Below are 10,463 nucleotides of genomic sequence, written 5' to 3' on the forward strand. Positions count from 1 at the left end.
TAAAATCGGGATAATAATACTTACCTACCTCGCAGGGGGGGTTAGTTCATTATTTATAAGCACTTTCAGATCTTCAAATTAAAGGCGCTATATACAGTAAGTAGTTAATATCCGTAGCAGTAGTACGTACTTTTATTTTCTTACAACTAATTCGGGTTAGGATTTAACTCTATGTCCGTTAACGATAGTTTTCCATGTAGAAAACTAGCATGGTTTCCCACGAGGGGAATTTAGGGGACTTCTGCAGCAGACTGAGAGCAGGAGCAGCACACCCTGGAAGCCTGAACTCTTAACACCCTTGCTTTTGTGATTTATGTCTCACCCTTTATGTCACCTTACTGTATTTGTGTTTCATCCTTTTTCTGATGGTACATGTAACAATTTTTAGCAGAAACAGCCACTGTAAATATTAAGAGTATTTAAATAAATATATTCGCGTATAAATACAAACCCTTACCTTTTAAAGAGGTTAAAATTGGTTGATGCAACAGACTTCTAAGCATGGGGAGGTTCCACAGGCAGCCCAGCGCTAATGCTTGTGCACGCTGCAGGATACTGGAGTAGGGCTACAGGAAAATCTTGCTGCATCTTATCACCTCCTCAGTGCTCACTTCTCACCCTATCGTTGGCAAGGGCAGCAAATCAGGCAGGTGTCCCTGTGTCACAGAAGGGTGCGCGATGCGCTGGGGCAGAGGGAGGCCATGGCTGGAGCAAAGCGGCCCTGCTGCCCGTTTTGCCCTAAAGAGCGGGATAAGGCAGCTCCCAGACACTCACCTCAGTCAGCAGCCTGTGTCCCACGCAATGGCTGCTGGAGGAACCTTTCCTGGACAGCGGGAGACTCCTGTATCCCTGTGAGGGGGCTCTGTGCCCTGATTTCTCTGTAGGTATAATTTGTTTTTCTTCAGTGCTTACTCAGGATACAGGTCTTTGGTGTGAATGACAGGAGCTGTAAGAATTGACATGCACGGTCAGGGCGCTACAAGCATTCCGAGCTCCCTGCCAGGAACGCGAGCAGTTGCAGGGTATCTGCACTGGGTATTCGGAGAGTTACTAACAGCGTAAGCAAGAATCTCATTTACTGCTGGGTTTTCTAGCAGTTAGAAATCTGCTGCTGTAACACCATTAAGTGTACGTCCCACTTCCCTTGGGACTTCTCAGCCTTGCTTTGATAGTTCTACTTTTCGAAAGGCCAAAATCCCAAAGAAAAGCATATTTCAGTTAACCAGGAAGAGGTGCAATTTTGGTTTAATTTCCGAGTTCTCCTTAACCAGTTACCTTGTCCTGCAGTGTGCTAACACTGTCCCACAGACATGTCCATGAGAAAGCTCCGTGCAGCCTCAAAGGCTGATCTCCAAAGAAACAGCATTCCCATCCCACCTCCATTGCAATTCCACAGGCAAAGAGAATGGCAAAAAATAAGCAAAAACATCCAAACCATGAGGGCTGCCTGGAATTAATGAAAGTTGTTACCTAACTAAAAACTCTCTGGAGCTGTTATTGGGGTGGATGCACTGTAAAGACCTCTTCATTACAAGAGGGATTTCCCTTCCCAGTCCAGCCGAGGCCGGCAGCACGACTGGTTGCAGCCTACCCAGGGGTGCTGGCAGCATCAGCTTATGTCCTTCATGTAACGGTAAAATTAATTGGAGTGCATGAGACTACAGTGAATAATAAATCAGCTAAATGGAGGAGCATCTAAAATAAACTGTTACCAAAATAATCTGTAGTTTTCAGTGAATGTGTAACTTGAAGCCTAAAAACTATGAAGTCAATCCTACACTGGATTTGGGGTTTGGAGGAGGCAGGGAGCACTCCCGGCCAGCCACATTAGCGTATTTGCTAAACATGTGTAATTTGATTTTATTTCACTTTCACACTACTTCTTCCCCCATTTCAGGGCATTACACTTTTACAAACAAGTAATTTCTATATTATTCACACAATTGCCTCCAACCAGAACAACTACTCAAATACTATTCGGAGTAAGTTAATGAGTAAGAATGATTGTTTTAAAACATGCTTTATCTAAAAAAGTATTTTTTAAAGGCAGAAGTGTTTGATTCTTACCTTCCAAACGTCTGATAATATTTTATGCTTCAGGGAAACACTTTTACCTGCTGGTTTTCCGAGGTGGGCAAAACAACAAACCCAACTGTAACAGCAATAGAAGCCCCCTGAGCTAACTCAAACCACTGCCACCATTTAAAAACTATTTAAAAACCATTGTAAAACTGACCTTGCAGTTGGTTCTTTACATGCAGACCCTCCTCAATCGGTGGCTTGCCAAACACAGAACAGCGCAGCCCGTTCCTCCTGCCTGCCACCTCCTCAGGCAGGGCTTATTTTGTTTCTTTTCAGGATTGCTTTTTTTCCTTTTTCCCCTCCCATTTAAAGCATTTCCATATCAGCAGTAATTCCTAAGCCAGAAGAAACAATGTGCTTAGGACAAGACAAGGAGCTGGTCTTTCAGCACGTGAGCTAACAAAACACTGTGATACCTTTAGCCACCAGAGTGAAATGCCTTTTGACTATAAATAGTTGGTTTTGAGCAAGGGGGCACTTTTTGGTCTAGCTATTTTTGGGGTATTGTACAGTCTTACTTAAAAACTACTGAATGTGTTTCTAAGGTGGGTCTGGGAACTAGAGGGCTAGGGAGCTTTGAGAGGCAGAGGACAGCAGCAGATGCTCAAATACTCTATTTTCTACATGGCAAGCCCTAGAGACCCGGGCTTACTCTGCAAACAGTTTTTTTAGCAATCGAGTTTTAATATCAAATTAAATCTTCATTAAAAAAAAGTTATCACAGAAACAGCTTCACACCTGAGCATATTTTAAAACGCTGCTTTACTTCATGGGATAAAAAAAAAAAAAAAAAAAAAAAAAAGGTGAGGCTTTTTTTTCCTCCTCCTTTATTTTGGTTTTGGTCCAAAACTTGATGGCCTTTTCCAGGCAAAAGAGCTTTTAGCTGTTGTAAGAATTTTGTGTATGCAAAGACAGAGCGTGGACCTCAGCATCTGCCAGTTGAGTAGTAACAGCCACCCCTCGAGAAAGGGGGGAGGAAAGGAGAAGAGCAAAAAGCAAAAACAAACGCTTAGTTTTATGTACTTTTCTACTTGCATCTCTTCTGTTCGTAGCGCAGACTCCATGTCATACCCTCGTATAACATGTAAAAATGAAATGATGTACATAATAAATAAAATTATTTATTTATGTGTATTTTTAGCTTAACTGTAAACTGAAAAAATAAAAAGCATTTAATTTTTTTCCCAAAAAATGTAAGCCTATTGAAATTCAAGGTGTTTCTACCTTTTCAGATGTAACATTTCCAGCTGCCTATTGATAATAAACATTTATGAACAGCAACAGATATGACATTTTATAGTTTTTTAAGATCATGTTCAGTGCAGACTTCTCAAGGGCTGTCAGTGGTCAGAGGAGCACTTAAGGGCTCCAATTCTACAGACTTATATTGGAATTTACATTAAAAAGACATGGCACAGTCCTGCTTACCCACAGTGAAGTCAGCCACCCAAATTTGAGCAAGTGTTTGTGGGCAACAGTTGAACACCGCCTGGCTGTGGAAAACAAAACAAAACAAAAACACCAACCCCTAAACATTCATTATATCCTGTCTACAACAGAAAACAGTAAACGCTGGAAGTGTTGGTAAATAAAATGCACCACATGAATGCAACTACTCCTGTACAAAGAAGTGCAATTCCATTTTGATTTGCTCCCCAAAGATCTCATTCGACCAGCACAGCTACATCAGCCACACCGGAATATAGAGCAATATAGCTGCTAGTGTGAAAGAGTCATTAAGCAACAACCTACAACTGCGTTAACGTAATTTGCTGACGTAGAGCTGTCCTCCAAGCGAGTCTCACTAAAGTACTGAAGGTATGCAGATACATTTCAAAAGGTTTCCATCAACTACCAGAGGCTCTTGGTCAAGCCTCCAGTAAAACAAGAGTTTCCTGAAGTTAAACAGTGGCAAAAGCTGCAGCAAAGCCCAGGCCCGCAGTGATCCACAGCTTCAGAATTTTAAATACTTGCATAAAGACAGAAGGCTACTTTACTTTTTTTTTTTTAAACAGAAAAGGACATTTTCAAAGCTGGATGTGCACAGTCCCACTCCCATCAGAAAGCCTAGAAGTTTGAAGTTAAGGCACCCTGAATCCCCAGTTGTCCTTCCTATTCCAGAAGTGGGAACCAAACTGCACCTGAAAATGACCTCCATGCCTCAGCCATCCCTGCAGAAGTAGAGATGTGCAGCAGCAGAAACACCAGATTTGACCAGGGAGGGAGGTGGAAGGTGGGGGAAGAAGTTTTGCAGTGTATTTTATCTCCTCTTACTTGTGCTTCCTGAAAAGTAATATAAATCATGCATTTGTGTAATCACCACAAACATGGAAACAAACTTCTTTTTTTTTAATTTCAACTATGACAAATGTTTAAAAAGTATTGGTTTAAAGAGTCAGAAACCACAGTTTTAGATTTGATTGAAAATGCAAATAGGCAGGGAAGGGAACAGGAAAAATACATGAATGAGAGAATAGAGGGAGTTAGATGGTCCATTAATTTCAGCATTAGAGAATATTTCACTTTCTCTTAAAAGACTGTTTCCTCTAACACAACAAAGTCAGGCAGTCAGCACAGCTATAGGAACAGAATGACAAGTATCTCGGGGTAAACTCCAGCACCCTGAAGCTAAACATTCACCTTTTCCAGGGAAGGCAAGATTTACCATCTGCAATAAAAGAATTGCCATAAACTGAGCCTAACGCATAAAAACACCCTGTCAGGGCACAGGCACGTGTTCCCGTTACTGCAGATGGCCGCACTTGCAGAGATGACTAACTCACAGTAAGTGCCTGTGGACGTGCCCTTAGCCTGTGGCTCACACTGGATGAACTATTTCATATTTGCCACAACTCAGCTGACTCCGAAATATGGTAAGCAGTAGTGACTTGCTCATGCGTAGGAGTTTCTAGATACAGGCCTGCCCTGCAAAATTTATATACTCTGATCTTATTTCAAAGCTATAAAGTCCTGCTCCAAGGGTTTAATCTTCCTCCTTTATGAAAAAAGCAGTCTGGGTCTGGATTTATACGCTGAATATCTTCCATAATGCAGTCTTTGATGGTGTAATTTTGTAAAACAGAAAGGTATCCAGCAGCACTGCAGAGAGAACTGGCAGCTAGGAGTAAAACAAAACAACTGAGCTAAAAAACCAACTTGCTGTAGGAATCGGTTTGGTGTTCTTATGTGACCAAGGAGAAAATAGCACAGGAGCAATAGCTGGCAATAGCCTGGCAAGCTAATGCTGCTGGGAGGCAGAATCAGCGTGGTTGTTCTCTACAGTATTTATAATAATTATCTTCAATAATGGATGGATCTTACAATTCAAAAGACTTCAGAAAGAGACTCGTACCTCTGGAGAGCAGCAGTACAGCAAAGGATGTTAACACAGAGACTGGACACAGGACTGGCCTTACTCTAGCCACGGGACAGAGGAGGGGAGTGGGGCACCCACCAGGAGGGCAGCAGCCGCAGCCTGACTGCAGCAGGGCACAGGCTTGGCATGTCCTTTGGTGCAAGACCCAAACACCTCTGCCAAAATACCATGCTTTTACTTTACTGTGTAGCAAGCAGTGCTCAGAGAACAGAAGTGCATTCTAGCACGTGCAAGCAAACGCCGTCAGACCAAAGTCTCCTCCTCCTAAGGGTAGAAAGATTTGCAGCATTTTAGGAGACCAACATACTTAAAAGCACAAGAAGCTCACACCCCACAGCACAAGAACTATGGCTGATCACCGCTTCTTTCATCCTGTGATTTCAGAAGAGAAGAGACTTGGCTCTGAGGTTGTTTATAAGGGCTACAGAATCAGAAGTGCTCACATCTAAAGAGAGCACTCTGTGGCACTGCCAGCTCACAGATCATTCCTGCACAGCCTTCAGGTGTTAATTTAACTTGAGCCCCTGCCTTTCATATATAAAAACACGATGTGGAAAAGGAGGTGGCAAGCATGACTAGTGCAGACTTGGCTGCATGATTCTTCTGTTCCGATCTCCCTTTCAAAAGCTGAAAACTCACCCACAAAAAATAAATAAAAATTAAAAACACATTTCAGGATCAAATCTTTGCTTTAAAAATTCATTATTATGCAACATAACTTCAAGAAGCCCAATGAAGAAAGAAAAAAAAAAACCAACCTGAAGGAAAATAATTGCTCCCCATAAAATTCAAAACTCAGATTTTTCTGTACTTTTATTTAAAGATAAAATAGGCTTATGGCTGCAAGCTGTATTCCACTACCCCTATTCACAGCAATTCTGGGCATGAAAAATCCAGAGCACTGGTCTGGTACCAAATTGTATCAGAGCAATAATCAAACGGTGTGCCAAAGTGAACGAGTCAAACTGGGCTCCCCACACCCTGAACCCACATCTTGGCACCTGCCGATTATGGATACACCCCCCACACACACACAAAAAAAACCCCTCTTAAACCAACCACCAAAATTCTGTGTACTTTTGACGTGAATTATCTTATAGCCTCTGAAAGGGCAACTGTTTTGTAGCAATTAGCCACTGAAACACTTAACCACAAAGCCAGGAATATTATTAGTACAGGGATGCTGCAGCCAGCCCTAGTGATCTCTAGATGAAGTATGAAGCAGGTTAGCTGTGGTTTAGGTAGAGCTGTGGCTTTTTTTGGCAGCTGTTTTAGTAAGTGATGTAGAGCTACTGTAGTGCAACACAACTCTGGAAGGTTGAACTGAAAATAAGAGACCCCAGCATTCACCTAAATGCCTGTAACATTTAAACTGTTTTGCTGTTAATAAAAAGTCAGCATTTCCTGACCTAAAGAGAACATTCTTCAACCAGCTCCAGGACACGCTGCTAACTGTTCTCCACAGCCACTGCTTGCTAGTTCAAAAAGTTCATTTTGAGCCTAGACAGCCCTGGCAAAAATACATGTTTCAAGTAACAGAGGTACCTCTGTATATCAAATCCATAAATAAGTTAACTGGCCACATACTCTATATTAGTATAGAAATTAATGTAATTTTCATGAATATTAAAGTGGCCAACACAGCCACGATAGCCATGGCTACTGCTGAATAATCCAGCTACTAGAGTACTAAGCAAAAACATGCAAAAAACTTGACTCCATACCAGAATTATCAGTCAGTGTTTCTAATTTTGAAAAAAGTTAACTTCAGTAGACAAACTAATACCAGAAGATAAAACATCAAACTTAGCTATGATAACCATTTGTGTTGAAAAAAAGGCAAGACTGCCTCAGTGACAGTAGAAGAAAGGAGGCATTATTCACAGCTAAAGCTTGAAAGTGGAAGATATTCACTTTGGTGCTTGACAGCAACTGTTCGGGATATGGCAGATGGCACTCGTGACTGAGGTGGAAACACACTTGATGACTCCATCATGGAGACTGTACTGCTTAAGTCTGTTCCATTTTAAAGTTCAAAAAATAAGTCACATGCTTTACTGGTTTCTTTAAGAGGTTAGTCTAGCAAATGCTTTTTCAGAGAAAGGAGGAAAAAATCCTGTGGTATCTTCTCCCTTTTCTGAGAAATGTCTGTGCAAGTCTAATACTCCTCTAGAAGCAAAAATACAACAGCCAAGGTCCTAACTGCAACCAATTACTTTGCAAAAGTGTGCATGTTTTGTTTTGTTTTTAAAAACAGCACAGCAGCTCCTAATCAAATTAGCTATTCAGGAGTCATTTTCATCATGCTTTGACTTTTTACTTGGCTCCTCCATCTTGAAAAGCCATTATTAAATTGCCAAGTTAAATGTACAGCAATTAGAGATTTGAGGAGACAAAACAGAAGCCAAGCTTGCAACTCTCCCAACAAAGGATTATATTACCATTTTCTATTAAAGCAGGAAAAAAAAAAGATCTCAAGAGTTTTAAGGAAACAGGATCAACACCAAAACTGCTGCATGAATTTTAGATAAAACTGTAAGGTGTCACTTATTCCTACAATGTTTTTGTTTCCATGATTACTTAAGAGAGATACTGAAGGAAATACATTTTTCCCCCTCCCAGTTCTATACTCAATCCCCTTTTCACCAACACTTTACTAAGTAGAAAGAAAGAGGGGAAAAAAAAAAAAAAAAAACCAAAAAACCACTAAACAGTAGCACAGGCCCACAGAGCTGATTTCAAGTTTGGCAAATGGCAATTGTGCCACAGTCTGAAGCTACCGAATTCACCTCTTTATCTAAAGGAGGCTCTGTTTGAATTTGGAGGACTCAAATTCCTTACAAGATCTTGCAGCCATCAATTTCAGAATCCAGCTCAGAGACCCAAACACTGAAGTCACGTGAAAGTAAAAAGGATTTGATCAATAAGTGTTAAACATGCAGCAATATACGGTAACATTTATGAACTGATATTAACAATATTATGAGAAAAATTGTTGATTTCTCAGATTCAAATACAGATTTGTTTTAAAGGCTCAGGAAGAGCAGAGGAAGGCACAGTGTCAAAAATGCAAGCCTCCAGTCTTGAAATGCACAAGGATTTGTTCCGCTGTTGCCAATTCTCAACTCTTACCGTTCAACATATTTGATCAGAGCAACAATCCACACAGCTATTTTAGGAAGCGCACACAGATCCTTCCTTACATCTAACACCTGTAAGCTTACTCCTGAAAGTGCTGGCGAGTTGGCTGTGACATTGACCACAGGCAGGAAAATATCAAAAACAATCCAAAGGCTCACACAAATGCCAGCTTCTTAGTATCTAGCTGAAACTGCACCTACTTTCAGAACAAGGGTTTGGTTTTTTTTAAATCTGATTTTGTTCTTAAATTGTTTATGCAAATCTATGCAAAAGACGCATAAGAGCTGAATGGAACAGCTGCTTCATAGCAGCGATAACAGTACAAAGGAAGAGCTGGGAGAGTGAAGTGACAAATTGATACTGGAATTACTGATGTCTGTGGAATGCTGGAACAGAAGCCAGTACACTAGGAGACCAGTTTTTGTTTTGATTCTACTTATAGACATCTAGAAATCAAGTCAATCTTCACTAAAACATAACTACCTTATGAAGCAATAAATAAGCTAAAAAAAGTTAGAGAACAGAGTTACTGCACAGCACATCAGCAGCACCTGTGAAAGCAGCAGGCCTTTTGGTTTCAAACTGCAGAGAGGAGAAATGTCACCCTACTTCTATGAAAATATATTAAAAAATATAAAAATATACTAAAGAGAAAACAAGTACTGTTTTCAGAAAAACTGAGGATTCGAGCAGGTTTTACGTGACCTGGACTAATGTCAGCCTTCCCTTCCCAAAAACACATTCACTGCCACAGCTGATTCCAAGAGGAACAATTAAAATAAGAGAAGGCTGCTAACACATCCTTTGTTCATAACTTACTGGTAAAGCAGGAAAAGCAGTGTCATCCTCTCCTTCAATTTCATAGAAAGTTAGCATTTCTTCTAGTCCTTGAGGCTCCCCTCCGTTCCCTGCTACAAACCCATACTGACATTCCTTATTCACACACTGCAGCTGACGGCGGCTACGGCTGTAGGAGCTTTAAAAACAAGAAAGCAGGTTAAGAATCACCATCTGGAGGTCCACCTTGGTTTCTTTGCTCAAGTTTAACTTTGTTCTTTTTGGAGAGGCACAATAAGCCCATTATTTCACGCTGGGCCACTAAACAGCCAGCTCAGCCCTCCACAGACCACCATCCTCCCCAGCTCTTTCAGAGCAATGCCTTGTAAAGAGGTTTGGATGCACTTACCAGGACCTGCAGGAGAAATTGTCATAGCTCTGATAGCATCTCTTTCCTGGACTGGGGTAGAATGCTATTTGAGGGCCAACCATGTTGTGCCTGTTTATAAATCGGGCAGATCCCCTAAGTTTAAAGGGTAAAAGGTGCAATTACCAGGAAGTGCCTCTCAGATGGAACTCATTTGCAGTTCTACCTATTAAATAGCACAAACTCTCTCCTAACTAGTCTGCAGCAAGAATGAACAGAGAACGGGGTGGTGATCTCAGACAGGCTGTCAAGGCTTCATACCTTGGCATCCCAAATCCACGATTATGTCGCTGAGGAGGATGCTGAGGATGATAGGGTTCATAATGTGCCATGTTTCCACCACCCTGTGAGCAGTGAACTGGAAGACAGCAACCCTCAATACAGCTAAAAATTAAAGCCAACTAAAAGCTGTTGTACATGATGCCGTGGTAACACAGGTAACCATAACTGAACTCCAACTCCTATCCAGTCTGAGCACTACACATTGGGACAAGCTGAACATTGCTATCAAGAGGACAAGCAGGCTGAATAACCCAAGTTTTCTTTTACAGCTCTAACCAGTATCTCAAATCAAGAGGAAAAGTAACTGTAGGAAACAGGTGGGAAGAGGAAGCTGCCATCAACTTCTGCCTTCTGAAAATAACTTTCTAGCAAAACACT

The sequence above is a fragment of the Chlamydotis macqueenii genome, chromosome 11, assembly GCF_036417535.1.
Source record: "Chlamydotis macqueenii isolate bChlMac1 chromosome 11, bChlMac1.mat, whole genome shotgun sequence".
NCBI lineage: Eukaryota > Metazoa > Chordata > Aves > Otidiformes > Otididae > Chlamydotis > Chlamydotis macqueenii.